Source organism: Eriocheir sinensis, chromosome 39 (assembly GCF_024679095.1).
Source record: "Eriocheir sinensis breed Jianghai 21 chromosome 39, ASM2467909v1, whole genome shotgun sequence".
NCBI lineage: Eukaryota > Metazoa > Arthropoda > Malacostraca > Decapoda > Varunidae > Eriocheir > Eriocheir sinensis.
Window position 1 is genome coordinate 6,572,908 of NC_066547.1, and position 19,257 is coordinate 6,592,164.

Below are 19,257 nucleotides of genomic sequence, written 5' to 3' on the forward strand. Positions count from 1 at the left end.
TCGATGCGGTTACCTCCTGTGACTTCCCATTTTCTTCTATTCTTCCCCAACCCTTCCCCCCCCCCCACCCGGCCATTACACTTGGCGTTCTCACCCTTCCCTCCCGCCACCCTTGTCTGTTGTGTGGTAATAAGATGTATGGAATGTCGTACGGTAATCACACGAAAAAAGAAACTCATTAAAATCATTACCAGTGTTAAAACATACAGTCCTTTTTTTAGCCTAAACACCTAAATAAATACTTTCAATATAGTTATCACTTACTTATGTAAAGCAATTCAACATGCTATAACGCATGCTTCATAATGAATGACGTTAAAAATGTTGACGCTCATAACAATGTTTCCATCAGGAAAGTCTACGTAAAGGCAACAACGCAGTGACTTACACGTTCACAGTATCAAAGTGACCTGAAAATTGTCACTTTGCAATTAATTTTTTCTTTCTTTTCTACCAAATGTTCACAGTGTACGGGTGGCAAAGGCCCCGACGAGGGTAATGGCGGAGCAGACATACACACATTCACACGCGTTAGTCATTCACCCAACACCTGTCACAGGCCAGCCTGTCCTCCACGTTGCTCAAGCGACACCAGTAAATATTAAACATGCAATATCATTATATATGAACTAGAAATTTACTATTTTATAAAAATGTGATCCCCATTAACTTTTTTTTTTCTAATTAATCAGAGCATTTATCGTTTCATTAAGGGTATGGGATCAAAATGTACAGCCGTACTGACACCGACACAGATCGATAACACCAATGTGTGTCCTGGCATATAAACAACAGCGTTATGGTGGATTTGCGAGTGAGGTGAGCAAATACTAATAAACTAGTGACGCCAATAACGTGGCGGCAAGTAATGTGAACACAACACCCGTGCGTCACGAGCCACGCGGAGGACAGACTATTCTTACAGTACAAACCTTAAACCCGCAGCGTCATGCACCACCGGCATCCTCGAGTGTATACAGACAACATACACAGCGCATCATTGGCATTGTATTAGTGGGCACGGAAAGAGATATGAAGCACAGATGGACAGCTCCCTCCGAACATACCTGTGTTAATGGATACCTGCAAACGCCAACTCACCTGAACATGTTCACATTCATAGAGCAAGTAATGTATAAGCACAGTTACAAGCAAACCGTAAGTGCCGTTGTCAGCTGATCACTCGTAAAAGTCTTAGGAAGTTGAGGTGCTATTTATAATTTGGCTGTGTAATCATAAACAATATTTTTTTACATTGCTACCAAATATGACACGAGAATGTTATCAGCTGACAGAACCACTTGGGGTTTATAAATGTCACGTTGGGTTAATTGCCGTAAAGATCTGAAACTGAATGACAGATAGCATGCAAAAGAAACCTATAATATAATATTCAGTTAAACCTATACTGACCACTAACACTAATCATAAATATTAAGGTAAGTGATTAGTTTGCTACCCTGTCATTATGTTAAAGAATGTAAAATTTAAGATCCCTTGAGAATGATTGTCCTAGCTTACATCTAAGGCTTGAGATACCTGAACTTGAGGCTAAACCTAAAACTGACGATACTCAAGGTTGTGTACAGAGGCGCTCAATCTTCCTTACCTGGAGCAGAGCACGGAAGTTATCCATCATCGATGACCCGGACATAACCTGCAAGGGAGAGAGGGACAGGTGAGGACACGGTAAAAAGAATAAACAGGTAACATGCGTAAAAAAATCATCAAACGAACAAACTAAAAAAAAAATCTAGTTGTATAAATGACCCCAAATTTAATGAGATAGCGTGTCGAAAGAAATGCATATTTATAATTAGATGGAGCGTGTTCATACTTACAAAAAAAGGGAAAAAAAGTATTCACAAGGACATAAATATCTGACTAATGACATACAAACACACACACACACACACACACACACACACACACACACACACACACACACAAATAATTGCTGCCATCATTATCGGGAAAGAACACGACGCGGCATCATTACCATAAACTAAAGGTGACCAGGAAAATAGGTGACCATCAGAGGCTGTGTGTGTGTGTGTGTGTGTGTGTGTGTGTGTGTGTGTGTGTGTGTGTGTGTGTGTGTGTGTGTGTGTGTGTGTGTGTGTGTGTGTGTGTTTAGTAGCAGTAATAGTAGAATGAATATGACGATGAAGATAAGGAGGAGGAGGAGAAAAAAGTAACTGAAAAATCTATATACCAATAATAAACGAAGAAACACTTGTCCTTTTTACGTCCTCAGCTTTTGCGTCCTCGGTTTTTGTAACATCGCCTTAACAACACATTACAACACAATTTAATATAATGACCGATAATAAGAAAAAGCCAATTGTATTTCATTATAGATACATCGAGCCGTCCATCTGCGGTTTCTATAAATGCGGCTCAGTAAAACAAACCCTTCTTTCCACTTTGTCTCCTCATACCTGTTACAGAGACACACGCAATCAAACAGACACCTAATTTGAAGCCATAAAAGAAAATAATGTATACTAATTCTGTATTGCCTGAAGAAATATTTCCAAAACGTATAGTGAGTGTTGCTAAATTGATCTGACCACCTGTCTCTCTACCCTGCCTTTGCATATTTACCTAACTCTCAAGCAGTCGGTTGTATGTTTGACTGCTTATCGTTTGTCTGTGTGTCCGCGTGTCTGTGCGTTTTTTTGTATGTATGTCAGCTTATGTGCGTGTAACCATCTCCGCCCCATCTTTCTTTCTCTCGTCTCAAATACATTTATAGATAAGTCATCCTCTAATTCGTCTCAGTACTTATCTTTTTATACATTTCTTTATCTCCTTTTTCTTTTTCTTCTTCTTGTAACCCTTCTGTTCCACTTACTCCTTCATTTCCTCCTACTGCGTGTCTCCTCTTTCATTTCCTCTTCCTCCTCCTCCTCCTCCTCCTCCTCCTCCTCGTTCTGTACTCCATTACGTGATCGACTAATCTTCTTACATTAAATTTTCTCACTATCCCCTTCTCTACACTGTTTTATTTTCTTTAACTTCTTCTTTCCCTTCCCTTCTGTCCTCCCTCTCCGCTAACCCCATTATTTCCCCATCCAGGAAGTCCGCACTCTTTTCTCAATAATTCCGGACTTCTTTTTCTGCTTCCCATCTTTTATATTTTCCTCTTTATATTCTTTTCTTTGTTTTTATTCAGTATTTAACATTGATAACTCCACAATAAGTACCTACATGATAGCTAGATAATTCCAAGAGGGTTAGAGAGAGAGAGAGAGAGAGAGAGAGAGAGAGAGAGAGAGAGAGAGAGAGAGAGAGAGAGAGAGAGAGAGAGAGAGAGAGAGAGAGAGAGAGAGAGAGAGAGTAAAACAGAGGCATGCATGGGACTAGCATGTGTAGGGGAGAAATAAATGTATTGGAGAACCGGAGGGAATGTGAAAGCGAAAAGGGACAGGGAAAAAAAAAGTGAAGGGGGAAAGGATGGGGGAGGAAAGGCGGATGAAGAAAAAAAAATAATACAGAATTGTTATAAATATACGCCATAAACAGGGAATTGAAACATATATTCGAAATTATATATAAGAAAAAGACGAAAAACATGAAATAGATGGTGATTACAAACTCTTCTGCTGACTTTTGTATTATGAGAGAGAGAGAGAGAGAGAGAGAGAGAGAGAGAGAGAGAGAGAGAGAGAGAGAGAGAGAGAGAGAGAGAGAGAGAGAGAGAGAGAGAGAGAGAGAGAGAGAGAGAGAGAGAGAGAATATATAAGTGGAGGAAGAAAGAGGGCACAAACAGACCAATATCCTCCCTATTCTGCGCCACACACCATCACGTGCACATTCTAAACATATTACAATCAAAATGTGCTCGAGGGGAATATGTTCAGACGTGGTACTTGTTTTCATGACGTTTCTCTTATTATTAACTGACTCTATGAAAAAGTTACCGAACATATCATTTCAAGTGTATATATGAAAGAAAGTCGGGGGGATGTCACTTTTTTTTAAGATACAATATGAATAACGTTTTGAGTTTACTTATAGGCATGTTTACTTCCTATAGGATTAACAAGATAATATATGCACTAAGAGCACCACAGAAAACCAACAGAAGGCAACCATGACTAAAAAAAAATGGAGTTAAGACATCTCAAGAAAACAACAGAGAGATAAAGTATGTTCGTATACAACAAAACTACTTTAAGAAACACTGGGGGAAGCTGTTTTAATATCGTAATGGCTCCGGGAGAACACATAGCTTTCCATTAATTGGTTTAGCATGTAGTGGTGTCTTCAATTTATAGGGCCTGAGGAGGGGCGAGGGTGTGGTAATGTGATCAGAGGAGCCTCGAAGCCGCCGGGAGGGGGTGGGGGGGAGGGGAACAGGGGAAGGAGGTCGCCCAGGTGGAAGGTGAGGAAATGGGGAGAGGGTGGGGGACCATGATGAAGGATGGAGCACAGGGCAAGAAAAGGCGAGTGTATAAGTGGAGGGTTCGTGGCTTGTAAGGTGGAAGGGGAAGTGTGTGTTTGTGTGTGTGAGGGAGTGGGGGAGGAGGGGTAATGTGTGTGTGTGTGGCGGGAAGGAGAGTTGCGTGGGCGAGGTTGTGTTGGTACGGGTTGTGTGGGTGGGGGTTGTGGGGCGGGGGAGGGAGGTTGTGTGTGTGTGTGGTGGGGCTGGGGGAGTTGCGTGAGGGGGGTTGTGTTGGTTGGGCTTGTGTGGGTTGGGGGTTGATTGGGAGGGGGAGGAGAGGGAGGTCATGTGTGTGAATGTAAGTGTGTGTAGAAGATTTATTTTACTCTGTCTCAATCGCCTTTTATGTCATGTTCCATTTTCGTCGACTCATCCAATTTCTTTCTTCTTCTCTTTTTCTGTATATGTCGGTGTGTCTATATTTGTCGATTCTTGTACAGAGTTGAAGAAAAAAAAGTAAAGGATTCGGAAATATCGACAAAGCTTACGAAACTTTTCTGATGTCGCAAAGAACACAACACGCAACACAAAGTTGTTGGTAGCAATGCCCAAAACAAGAGACTGAACATACTCGTGCAACATATTTAAAAGTAACACACCCCAACACCTATCAAGACATATTCCTCTTTTTTTTTTTCTCTCTCCCTCTTTCTTTCTTCCTTACTTACCCTTTTTGTATCTCCCAAAACAAGAAGAATAAGAGGACGAAGATGAAGACGAAGAATAAGAATTAGAAAAGAAGACAGACAAAGAAAGAAGAAAGAACAAATATATGAAACAAAAAAATTATTCTACTGTTCAAAAAATAAGAAGAAAAAGAAACAAGAAAAAGACTGAGAAAGAAAACAAGTACTAGAAGAAGAGGAGGAAAGAAAAGTCGAAGAATAAGAAAACTTTGGAGGACTAGGAGGTGGAGGAGCAAGAACAGGAGGAGGAGGAGGAGGAGGAGCAGGAGGAGGAGAAGGAGGAGGAGGAGGAGGAGCAGTTGGAGGAGGAGGTACCCAGCCAGCGCAACCTTGATATAAGAAAAGTGAAGAAGCAGAAGGGGCAGGGAGGCGCTCAATTGTTAATTCCGGGTGATCCTACACGGCCAGACCCCCGCACGGATTCCAAATAAACAACATTAGGGTCAATAATAGGATAATTTCCCCTGGGCGCTGGGGGCTGCTGGGGACCTGGGGAACAACCTCATCCTTTCTGCTTACCTTCCGCCTAACAGTTCAGCCTCACAGATCTTCATTTCTGGAGAGGTAAGGGAAGAGGGGGAGGAGGTGTGGGGGTGGGGGGGATATGAGGTTTGTTGCCACGCACACGCTCATACGCACACATAAATAGACACGAGCGCGCAGGAACAAACGTACACGCACACACACACACACACACACACACACACACACACACACACACACACACACACACACACACGAACAAATGATTGCTTCTTTCTTTATTTTCTGTTCTTTGTTACTGGAGCGGAATTTACGTGTTTGAATTTACCCGTTTTTTTTATCTTCTTTTTACTTTTTTTTTTACATGTAACCAACAAGCGTCTGTGGAAGAAAAAAAAAGACACTGTTAAACCGATGCAACGTAAACTAACAAGGTAAAATTGCATACACACCTGTGATGCATAAGACAGGTAAGCGCTCACTTCACTCGTAACCTCACCTCAATATATTCATCTACACTACTCCTACGACGCCCGAGAACCGTTGAGAAGTCTAAGGTGAGGACGAGACGAGGTGAGAAGGAGCCATATGGTAAGGTAAATCAGGTGAGTGAGGGAGAGACGGCCAGGTGAGAAATGGAGGAGAGAAGAACAGGGCAGAAAAACAAGACAACGGAAGAGGGAGCAGGTGGTGTGACATCTCTTATAACTGACACATGGCTGAACTAAGAAAAAACAACACCAAAGAAAAATAAAAGAAAGATGACTAGGAGGAGGAAGCAGAAGGAGGGGTAGGTAGGAGGGGTAGGAGGCTTAATCTCTACAAAGCCTTACGATGTTGATATAGTCTCGGCTTAGAGCAAAATGTGACGCTACAAGCCGATTAGGGCGCTAAAAGGTGGCGCCGGGAACTTGGTGACAACTCTTGTGCAAATTTGAGACACAAAGGCGAACACAAAGCGGAGGGAAAATATTGGTATGCGGAGTCACGGGCGGCGGGGTGCTCATAAGGCAGCATTAGAGGTGTGGTGAGCCCCTGTCTTGGTGTGTGACGGGGGGAGGCCAAGGAGAAACGGGCACGGAGGGCAGAGGAGAAAAAACAAAGGAGAGGGACTGAAGGAGGGTCGTGAATGAGAAGGAAAGAGGGAAAACAAGGGATATGAAATGAAAGAAGGTACTGGGTGAGAGGGAAAGAGGAAAGAACAAGCGAGAGGGACTGAAGGGGGTAAGGGGTGAGAGGGAAAGATGAAAAAAAACAAGGGATAGAGGTTGAAAGAGGGATAGTGGATGAGAAGGAAAGAGGGAAAACAAGGGATATGGAATGAAAGAAGGTACTGGGTGAGAGGGAAAGAGGAAAGACCAAGCGAGAGGGACTGAAGGAGGTAATGGGTGAGAGGGAAAGAGGAATAGAACAAGGGATAGAGACTGAAAAGGGGATAGTGGATGAAAAGGAAAGAGGAAAGACACGGGAAAGGAGACAAGGGCGGTAGAGGATGAAAAGGAAAGAGTAATAACAAGGACAAATCAAGACGTACGTTTCGCTCATATTCTCCTTGTACATAATAAAACCAGCTTGTCACTACCTCTACCGTTGTTGCTGTCACCCATGCATCGTACATACAAAAACGTGATGAACCAATTTATCCTTTTATCACTGCGACATTATAATCTGTAACATCGGAAAATTACAGACAGTTCTCTAATCAATCTTTTAAGTGTTCTAACTGTAAACCACTTGTCGACCATTACCTTCCATGGTCTCTCTTTGTTCGTGTCTTTTTCTCTCTCCCTCCTGCTAAGTCTCTCGTTGCAGCCCCAGACAGTGCCCTTCCTCCTCCCTCTCTCCTTCCTTCAATCCCTTCCCTCGTCTCGCCTGTCCGTCATTCCTCTTATATCATTCGCCAACCTGGAGGGCTTTTACTCACCTCACAAGCCCTTCCACGAACCGCCTGTCAATACACTTCTAGGTTTAAATTATTTACCGCTGATACTACGCACTTCCTCTCTTTTTTTTTCCACCGTGAGCTCCTTCCTTCCTTCTCGGGGCAGATTGCGTCCTCATTTCAGATTCTCGTATGTTGAGTTTTTTGTTTTATTTATTGGGGAGTATTTTCAAATCGTGGTTATCTATCGTATCGTGATTGGTTTCCGTTCACTGAGCAGATGAATATTCGCGAGGTTCTTTGTCTCTCTATATGTCTTTGTGAGTGTGTGTGAGTGTGTCTGTCTGTCTGTCTGTCTACACGTTTATAGTTTCTTTCTCGTTTCTTCTCTCTCTCTCTCTCTCTCTCTCTCTCTCTCTCTAACCTCACCTCAACAACGCCAACCAACTCATTATATTCCCTCACCACAGACTCCTTCCTTCCCTTCCCTTCCTTCCCTTTACGTGGCTAGGGGTGGCAGGGGGCGTCTCAGCATGCGTCCCCCTAATGCATCTCATCTCTCTCCTCCGCAACCCATTGATTCACCTCTTCCCCTTACCTTAAAACACCAGTCACTCATCCCTTCCTCCCTACTCCCCTTTACCCTTTAACCCTTCTTCTATGGGGCGGCTTTTCCCCCACCCCTGACCGTAACATAATGGAGGAGCATCCGTCTCCCCCAAACCTACGGCAGCAGCGGCGGTGTATGTTGCCATAAAATATTACACGACCTAATGGTTCCACTCCCTCTCCCTACAGGAACCTACGGGAAGATAAGTTAGCATGAGATGTTATTGGGCATAATGGTTGGCTTGTAGTACGCCTTCTTCCCCTCCCTCCCTCTCTCCCTCCGGCCTCACTTCCTCCTTTCCACCTTCCTAAATTTCCTCTCTCTGTTTTCTGGTTACTTCCTCTCTCATTTTCCTTTTTTTCTTTTTTTTCTCTTTTTATTCCCCTTCATCACTACTGTCCTCATTTCCTCCTTTCTCACTAAATCTCCCTTTCTGTTTTCTCCACTCATTTCCTAGCTCCTTTTCCATAGATTTCTTCCTGTTTTCTATCTCTATTCAACTCCTCCATCATTTCTGGCCTCACTTCCCCCTTTCTCCCTAAATTTCCACTTCTTTTCTCTTCTCACTTCCTCTCTCCTTTTCCTTTATTTTCTCCCTTTCTATCTTTACCTCCCTATATCAGTACTGTCTCTCCTCCTTCCTTTACTTTCCTCTTTCCCCAATTCCTTTCCTCATCCGCTTATTCTCCTGCTTTCTCCCTTAAATTCCCTCTACTCTCCCAGCTTCCTCTTTCTTTCTTCTCCTTTCTCCCTTCTGCCCTTAATCCCCCCTATAGTTTCCCCACTTTATCTTCCCTCCCCCTGCTTCTTCCTTCCTCTCTCTCTTGCTCTAAACATACAACCAAGTAACATGTAACTGGGCTTTTTTATGGCTACCAAGAAGCTCAGAACGTTTACCAAGCATGGCTGGTCACACAAAAACGAAGATAGAAACTGTCCCATAATTATAATAGCAAAATATGGCTTAAGTGTAACGAGTGTGGAGGATGAAAAGGAGATATTAAAGATTCTTTTTTTTTATATATCTATCGAGCTCATTACCATAAATAATGACAACTGTATATATGGGTGTATTTAAAGGCCTTTATGATCTGATATATAGGGGTAATGATGACGTATGCCACTCAAGTGTCCTTTTAAATATACGTGTGTCGCTTCGACAGTACAATCTTTGCCCATATCTTCAAAGAGGCGTAACTAATCACCGCACCTGAGCCGTGACGCGTCCACAGAAAACACCTGAAAGAGAAAATAATTGGTTTTCTTCTCTGTTAATACAAAATTGATAAAAGTCGCCGGTAAAAGGATTAAAAAGATAAACACTAAAATATTTCTTCCGGTGTGTGTGTGTGTGGCGGGGGAGGAGAAGAGGGAAAGAGAAAGTAAGAGTAAGTGAGAGTCAGAGAGAGAACAGGTAACTAACTCCATTTACCTGTGTGTGTTCATATGTTGCCTCGGAGGTGTTGGCGAGGCGTGGGGGAGACAAAAATACTAACACCGCTCTTTATCACTACAATTAGATAGCTAAGAGAATGAGGGGCTCAGCAACCTCGTCCATTACGTGTGTGTGTGTGTGTGTGTGTGTGTGTGTGTGTGTGTGTGTGTGTGTGTGTGTGTGTGTGTGTGTGTGTGTGTGTGTGTGTGTGTGTGTGTGTACGCTTAGGATGGTGAAGGAGGGGAAGAAGGGAGGGAGAGAAGGAGGGAGGGAGGGATGGAAGGGGAATTACTTATACACACACATACACACACACAGAAACAAAGACACACACACACACACACACACACACACACACACACACACACACACACACACACACACACACACACACACACACACATTACATCAAAAAAACTATCAGATAAAAGCCGCTTCATTCCTTTTTTTGGTATAAACACAAATGAGGATTATTTTTCCATCTTCTTCCAGTCGTCTGGCGCCTCCCTCCCTTCCATGCATCTTTCCCTGAGAGCCGCGTCGGGGAGGGGAGGGAAAAAGTATCTTATGTATATGTTTGTCTTGCTGCCTCGAGCGAGCGTGTATGTTAGCGTGAGTTATGGGCAGACCTAATGGTTTGTATACAGCGGATAGTATGTTAGTATGACGTGTAGGCGAGTGAAATGGTCTGGGCGAAGGTGGTGGCAGCCAACTTTGCTGCTGCCGCCGGGTGTGTGTGTGTGTGTGTGTGTGTGTGTGTGTGTGTAATAAAGCTTTACATAAACAAACTCAAAAACACACACACACAAAACTCAGAAAATCACGAAGACGGACAAACAACCAAACCAAGTGGATGAAATTAGACAAAAGAAAAGAAAAACAGAATTAACCACAAATGAAAGAGACGAAAGAAAAAGTAAGAGAGACACGGAGAGAAAGATAGAGAATGGGTAGGAGGGGAGAAGACGAAAGAAAAGCAGAGAGAGACGATAAAAACGGAGGGGAGAGGATATAGAAACAGACGTAGGAATCCACTCTCACACTCTCTCTCTCTCTCTCTCTTTCTTGCAGGGGGAAGGAGTGGATTGAGGAAAGGGGAGAAGAGGTGGAAAATAAAACAGAGAGAGAGAGAGAGAGAGAGAGAGAGAGAGAGAGAGAGAGAGAGAGAGAGAGAGAGAGAGAGAGAGAGAGAGAGAGAGAGAGAGAGAGAGAGAGTAAAATAAGTGATCGGGAGAACTGAAAAGAATGTAATGTATAAAAAGTTAAAAGAAAAGACCAGGTAATGTGAAGGGAGGGAAAGAGGAGGAAGAAAGAGGAGGAAGAAGGGGAGCAAAAGAGGTAGGAAGGAAGGAAGGAGAGGAGGAGGAGGAATGGAGAGGGATACCACGAAGAATATATTAAATTAAGGACGATTGAAAAGTTAAGGTAAAAATCACTCAAGCGTTTAATCTTTTCATCTCCTCTGCAGTTTCTTTTCTTTTTATTCTTAACTTATTCAGTGATATTGTGAAGAATCTTTCCTTTGTAACGGAGCAAAAAGTTACGAAGAGAAGGAAAGAGGAGGAAGAATAAACGAAGACGGAGGGAAAAAAAGAGGAAGGTGTGGGAGGAAACAAATGGAGGAAACTGAAAATAGACAAGAAAATGAGACCAAGAAAAACAAATAAAAGGAGGAACAAAAGAAAAAAACAGAGAGGGGGACGAAGCAAGAGGAAGAAGAAAACGAAGAACAGTCCCCTTCTTCTTCATCCTTCTCCCTCACTCTATCCTCGTTTTTATCCTTCTCTCTCTCTCTACACCCACAGGAGTTTAAATCTCTCTCACTCGTAACGAAGTGTGGAACTGTGGATGCGGTGAGGAAATCTACAAATAATCTATGGTGGCGGAAATCCATACAGGGAGGTGGAGGGGGTGTGGAAGTTATATGGGTGGGATGGGGGAGGTTACAGGGGGTGAGGGTGAAGGGGAAGGGGTGTAGGGGAGGGAGGGGAAGGACTAGAGGGTCGAAAACAAAATTGTGGGGTGAAATTTATGGTTTATTGGCCTCGCTTTTCGAGTGGACCAATTACTGAAGTTGGTCCCGCGGTGCATAAACTCTGGAACTTTGAGGCAAGTGATTCACAGCCGCGGGATTTTTTTGGGGGGGTGGGTGGGGGTGGGAGGAGGGGGCAGTCACAATTTATTTATTTATTTATTCATTTACATATCTAGTTTGGGTTTTCACTTTTACGCCGGTTTGTGGTGCATGCATTTATTCACGAGGGTAACGGGACGCGGTGACGGTTTGGCGCGGCGTCCTGCAGGGAGAGCGTGAACCCGCGCCGTCAGACCAAGAACAAGTTTCCTTTCTTTCCACCCACCTTTTACTCGCTTCACCTTCACCACCCCCACCCACACCATCCCCACCCCGATCACCACCCCCTCCACCTCCTCGCATGCACCACCTCATCATCAACCTCGTGCATCTTTTTTTTTTCTTTCTATATGTTACCTGTTTGGCCTTTCCCTTTGTACTCCTTTCCTCGTCTTCCTCTCCCCCCCCTTTACCATACTTGTCTCATCCTTCCCCCTTGTATGCTTTTGTCTCCCTCTCTCTCTTTTCCCTGGTTTTGCTTATGCCCTTATAGTCCGTTTTGTTACTATCTTTATTAATCCAGGTATGTCGCTCCCTTTCACTCCTCTTCTGTCACTCATAATCCCATTCCAAAGCTGTCTGATCGTTTCCCATGTATGCTTTTGTTTCTCTTTTCTTGGTTTAGCTTATGCCCTTATAGTCCTTTCGTTACTATCTCCACTATCCCTGGTTTTGTCTTTCCCTTTCACTCCTCTTCAGTCACTCGTGGTTCCATTTTGCTCTGAAGTCACACGCATACACACTCATGGTCTCTCCTTCCACACGCCAACCTTTTATCTTCCCATTTTCTCTCTTACCTGTTCTGCCTTTACGTCGTGTTGTACCCCAGCGGCTTCCTCTCCCACGTGCACACTCGTCTCACACACACTCACACGAGACATGCACTCCAGCTCCCAGAAATGAGGTGACTGGGGGTGCTGACTTTGACTGACTCCGCCTCTCCCTCGTACCCAATCTGAATCTAAGATCGTATTTCAGCAGCACCCAACCATCATCAGTCACAAAGAGGATAAAAAAAAAAACACCCCGAATTTACAACAGTGTTTGGCTTTGTCATTATCGCAAGCAATCTATGAGAGCTTCCTTGATCATACACTGAGTGATTGCATTATTATTATGTTCGAATATTTTTACGTCTATTTAAAATCTGGGTTTGAAAATTTTACACAAGAGAGGAAGTATATGCATTGTAACTATTGGGTGTGGTTGAGTGCTTGCATACAGAGACCTTGACGGGCTAAAGTGAGTGTGTCTGTGGTTGTCATTCGCGTGAGATCAGATAAAGAGAGCTGCAATTTCCTTTACACCTTTAGCTCTTCATCCTTCAAGCTTCATATCATTAATACGACATTATTCTCACCCTCTCATTACTTTCAGCATTATAATCAGTTCTATTACAACTGCATTACACTTACAATGAGTCAATTCACAGAGAACTCACATGAAAAAAAAAAAACTAATTTCTCTCTCTACACACAAAACATCGAAATAAATACACGTTCAAAACTCATCCCCAGCTAACCCTATTCACCCCCTTTCACCCCTTTTTACCCCCTTTTACCCTTTCCCTTCGATTGATTCCCCCAGCCCACACCCACAGGCCCCCTCAGGCAGCCAGCCAGCCACAAGGGGGAGAGGGTAAGCCACGAGGCGAGGGTAAATAAATAAAAGTTTCTCCTGCCAGTGTAACCTCCACCTCGCGACAGCAAGAACAATAAACTGCCTGGACCCTCCACGGCCACACGCCCCCTGGCCACACACAATCTTTCGGGGCCACACTGTTGGCCGGCCACACACGACTGGAGGGCCATGTACAGAGCGGAAAGGGCACGGTACTGGGCGGCCATATATTGTAGAGGAGTCATACCGTATTGTGGACCAGCACTAACTTTAGACCATGAACCATTTTAAGCCTTATGATCGTTTAGGTTAGTTAACCCTTCTAACCATACATTTCGGAGCCTTCTCATTCGTTTACTTTATTGCTTTGTTCTTATATTCATTCTGTGCCTTAAAATTACATAGGCATATCAATCTTTTTTGCTATGCACTCCTATAGCCACTAATTCATCTATTTTCATATACTGTTCTATTACTACAACAGTTTAAGTTTCTATAGACAAGATAATCATTTCTGCAATTCACTTTGTCAACTCATTTCTATATTTCCACGTCTTATTGCAACACTCCATTACTCATTCATAAAATATTTATCTGCAAATCTTTAGCCATAAGCCGTAGTTCTTCTTGGTTCCTCGCAGTATATCTAATGCAGCACAAGTTATTAAGTCCAGTAAGTGCATACATGGGCGGCACTCCACCATGAAAGAGACCTTATGAGCCGTGACCTGATCTATGGAGCCAGGCCGGCCATGCAGTGCTATATCACCTCATGTCACTGCTCCGTATTATAACTCAGGCCGGCTCACAAATTAAGTTCTCTCACGCACACACACACACACACACACACACACACACAGCTCCGCCGCCTCCCCAGCCGCTCCATACGTCCATTCAAGAAATTAGCGATGATTATAAGAAGGAATTTAATTTGCTCGTGACATCAAATTACTTATTAGAGGCGCAGCGAAAGAGATCAATATGCAATTATGTTTTCTTGGTTCACCTCCGACGGTCTTTGTTATGAAGGAAAAGGTGAAAGGTTCGTATTAGAGAAATGTGGCGAGCTGATAGATTAGGGTGATAAGATGGCGTTGTTATTCTTGTTGTTGCTGTTGTTGTTGTTGGTGGTGGTGGTGGTGTTGTTGTTGTTGTTGTTGGTGGTGGTGGTGGTGGCCGGGGTTGAGGTAGCATTGGTATAAGAGTGACGATGTTAAATATGTGTTGTGATATGTTAGACATTGTGTTGAACGTGAAGAAAATGAATGAATGTATATATAAAGTAGTAACAATGATAATAAAAATTTGATAATAGCAACAAAATGATAGCAACGATAAGAGACAGCCAACAAGACTAAAAGAAGAAGAAGAAGAAAAAGGAGGAGGATTAGAAGAAGGAAGAGAAGGAGGAGGAGCAGGGACGGGTGGGTGGTCGGAGGGCATAACATACGTAGGGGACATTAATGGCTTCCTGTTATACATACAGAATATAAAACTCAGCGAAGGACGGCGAGACTCATCCTAATGGGAGGCGAACGTAAGTCTGGGAGCAAAAAAAGGGTGGTGCCCAGGAGACGAAGGGGAGGAGGAGGAGGGGAAGAAGGAGAGCAAGGGGGTTGGGGTATGCAGACTTAATGGCCCCAACTTGAATTAGGCTCAAAAATTCAACAAGCTTTACTCCGACTTTCGTAAATGTTCGAGTAATTTGATATCCTGAAGGGATTTATGACCTTTTTTTTGCATGTCTCCTAACCCAAATGGCCTCCACCCACGAGAGGGAGGAGGAGAAAGACGTGTAGAAGGAGAGAGAAGGAGGTGAAGGATAGATAAGAAGGAAGGAGGGAGAATGAGGGAGAAAAAGAAGGAAGAGAAAGAGCAGGAAGAGGGAGAGGCAAGTGAAGGAAGGAGGGCAAGGGAAGAAGTAAGAAGGAAGAACATATGGAGACAGAGGAGGAAGGAAAAGGAAGTGAGGGATTGTTGATAAGGAGGAGAGGAAGGGAAAGTGAGGAGCAAAGGGAAGGAAAGAAGTAGGAGGAGCAGGAGGAGGGAAAGGGAAGTGAGGGACGTATATAAGGAGGAAAAAGAGGATGACGCGAGGAAAAAGAAGGAAGGAGAGCAGGAGGAAGAGGAGTAGGAGAGAGAAGGACGGGCTGCCAAGTGGATGTCATCAGACGTGGGTCGTGTTCATCATCCTCCCCGAGAGCCGAGACAGTTATATAATTCACAACGAGGGAGAGGGAAGAAAAAAAAACACACACGGGGAATCGCTCTGGACTAACTGAATTTTCCGCCATAACGAGATGACGTGTGTGACAGCCGCCCAGTCGTCCCTTAAACCCGGCGACAAAAACTAACAGCCTGCGACGCCATATTCTGTGTCAACAAAGGAATAATTGATCAAACATTTATCTTCAGCGCACAAAAAACGAGGGAGGAGGAGGGGGAGCAGGAGGAGATTTACAGCACGATAATTACATGAAAAAAGGATGAAAAACGTAAATATAACGTGATGCTATCTTTTAAGTATTCATTGTGATCGCCGTTACGTAGGTTTTCTTCACATACGAAACCCGAGAGAGAGAACGCACAACTCATCACTTTCTCCCCCCACGAAGTTCTTTATCGGCTAACAGGAGCGACAGGAAGACGAGTGCGTGAGTCAGTGCGGGCGGGATCGTCGGAAAAGTCAACTCGCACGCCGTAAAGATAACAACGCGAGATCGAGAGAGAGATATATAAGTTCGGCGTGGCTCAGAGTCCCGACTTTCGCCACGTCAACACAATATATATTTACGTGGCGAGGCTCGGCAATCATCTGCATTCCCTTGTCTCCTTTCCGGCGGTGATCCGGGGCCATGAAGACATCACGGCGCCGGACCAAAGAGGCGAAATCATTGGTGAATCGATAGGGAACTTGACCGCTAATGGAACCTCGAGGCCAGGAGTCATTTACCTGTTCCTTTGTTCCCGACCTTTGAGCTGGACAGAGAGGGGGAGAAAGAGAGAGAAAGAGAAAGAGAGTAAGAAAGAGAGAGAGGGTGAGAGAAGGGGATCGCTTTCGCCAGCCTGAGGTGGTTGGGTCATTTTTTTTCTTTCTTACTTTTTTCACCTTTTTTTTGGGGGGGCGTCTTCGTGGTGGTGCATCGATCACAGAGAAAGCGAAAAGGAGAGAAAGAAGATTTACCTGATATTTGGTTTAATGAGAATGTTCGTGAGATACAAGAAGTGGTAAGACAAGAAGCAAACAAGAACTATCTCTGACTTCTTGAAATTAACTTTTAATAATCCTTCCAACTCCTTTCACCCTCCGTACCCAGCCTTCCTAATACTACACAAACGAAGAAACACAACAGTCAACAAATCACACAAACACACAAACACACACACACAGAGGGGCGGACCCATTCCAGACTAATTAATTATCTTTATATTTTTTTCTAGCTTATTTTCCGAGGCCAACATAGCGCCATTACGGGAAATGAAACGAACTCTGCAATCTAAATGCTAATTACCTGCCAATATTATCCCGCCGCCTCCCTCTCAAACTATTTATCCAGCATATTATACGGAGCGGCAAGACGGATCTCAACCTTCGCGGATATAACAACACACGTGCACCAACTATGAATATATTAATGAGTCCAATGATTTGCTGAACTAAGTGAACATGAAGAGGATTATGACAGAAGTATTATTATTTGATGCTAAAACCGTGAAAGATAGAGGGATGAACAACTTTTAGCATCTGTTTTTTCTCTTATATAAAAGTTCCAGGTGTGGTCAGGTATGGGAGACAGGTGTGGGGATATAAATGACTTCAGTACTTCAAGTTTAAAGGAGAAAGTAAGTGCCGCGTAAGATGTTATAAGTCACACTGGTTCCTCCTACGATCTATAGTTACTGCACACTGAATAACAGGACACACACACACACACACACACACACACACACCTCTGGACAAAGGATAAACAATGCAGTGGAAAACTTCGCGCACTGATATTAAGCTGAATACCTGAGCAAATAACATCAACAAAATATTCGACTTCTCTCCCTTTTTTATTGAGGATATTGCGGATCTGTCAATAGCTTACCATTAAAAGTTGAACACTCTGACATTAGCAAACTTTTGACCATTACGAACTTCGAACATCAGTACAGCGAGCAAGCCGGCCGCAGGTATTCACGAGGTAAAATATACAAGTAAAATATACACGCAGACGACAGAAGTAAAGCCACTATTTACATAAAGGAAGCGCGGCCAGAAATGCGGAGTATAAGTCAGTGAAAAATATTCCTTTGTCCTCCAAGGCAGAAGAAATTTATGTCTTTGGAGAAATATATATCAAGCCGTTCCTTGACGCGGTTGTAAGGCAGCGCTTCTGACCTGGACCCTGATTCCGCCCGCCTTTGGTTAAGTCGAATTTCGCGTGCGGCGCCTCACGAAACCCTACACAGAGGAGGTGGTGTGTTACAGGGCCTTTCAGTATTAGAGAACCTTTCCTTAACGATAATTCATACTACGCTACACTTCTCGCAGGCTCTGAAGGTCATCATGGTGAGGCTCCAGCTGGGTGATATTCATAACAGTTACACTTCTGCTCTCGTCTACCTGCATGACTAATCACCCGAGACTGTCCACGTGTACACCACCTGTCCTGTCTGGCCCGGTCGAGTCAATACCAGATCGATAGGTACGTACACACACACACACACACACACACACACACACACACACACACACACACACACACACAAACACACAAACACACACACATACAAGGAAGCGCCTGGAATCACCGGTGCCAAAAGGTGAAATTTATTCAAGATTTTAATAAAAACAATTACCTATGGTGCCTTACGGATATTTATGAGGGCCATTACAGCGTTCGTGTGCTTCCTCTGCGAGAATTACGACCGACCCCTCTATGCCGGGCTCCACCATAAATACTGGCGCGCGGGGGGCAGCAGGGCGGGGGCTAGGGGCGCCGTCCCCTCCCACCCCCCCTTCAACCGCTCGGGGTGAAGTTAGGGGGCGGTGGAGGGGGTAAGCAGCCGCGCCATTAATAAGGGCTAAATATAAATACTGGCTTTCAATGGTGGGTTTATTCCTTCAATGTTTTACGTGTTCTTTATGTCTGAGATGTATTGGAGGCTTGCTCTCGGTTGCTTCTCTCTCTCTCTCTCTCTCTCTCTCTCTCTCTCTCTCTCTCTCTCTCTCTCTCTCTGTGTGTGTGTGTGGGTGTGTGTGTGTATTCCCCCTTTGTTTACACTAGCAAATATCACCCCGTTTGGCTCATTACGCGTGTATTTATTATTTTCATGCAGTTATTCCATAAAGTATTTGAAAGTTTATCATTATGCATGTTATCTCTGATCAGCGCCCCCCCTCCCCCCCCCACCACCACCACTTTATATATATATTATTTATAACATGAGTGTGTAAAATTATCAGCAGGAAATCGCTCCGTATTGGTATTCACATTTATTTCTTTACATATTCATCTAAGTACACATCATATCATTTATCAATATTCATGAGTGTGTGTGTGTGTGTGTGTGTGTGTGTGTGTGTGTGTGTGTGTGTGTGTGTGTGTGTGTGTGTGTGTGTGTGTGTGTGTGTGTGTGTGTGTGTGTGTGTGTGTGTGTTTATGCATATCCATCTAACTATTTATTCAGGACAAGTGTTTATATTTTCACTGAGTATTCCTTTCTTTCTTGGAGATGTTTGGAAGTGGAAAGACAACTGCAACTTCGCCTTCTGGTTAGTTAGTCTTGAGGCCAATACGTTGCCCGGAGTTACTACTGACCCTGCAGCCGCGTGGCCCAGCGATACACCCACGTCTGCCGCCCCTGTTGTGTGGATGCCGGTGTTTATGTCTCACTTAATTGGCTTCTGTAGCAGCGCCCGTGTCTGCGTGTGTATTTATACGGAGGAGAATGAACGGCCGGCGGAGGAG

At 43.9% G+C, this 19,257-nt stretch overlaps 1 long non-coding RNA gene across 1 annotated transcript in view; it reads right to left on the reverse strand.

Annotated features, from left to right (window-relative positions):
* The window catches only part of LOC127008925 (uncharacterized), a 100,576-nt gene that overhangs the window by 44,948 nt on the left and 36,371 nt on the right, over window positions 1-19,257 (reverse strand). The window contains exon 2 of the long non-coding RNA XR_007761462.1: window positions 1,610-1,657. This is a non-coding gene — a long non-coding RNA (uncharacterized LOC127008925). The remainder of the gene's footprint in view (window positions 1-1,609; window positions 1,658-19,257) is intronic.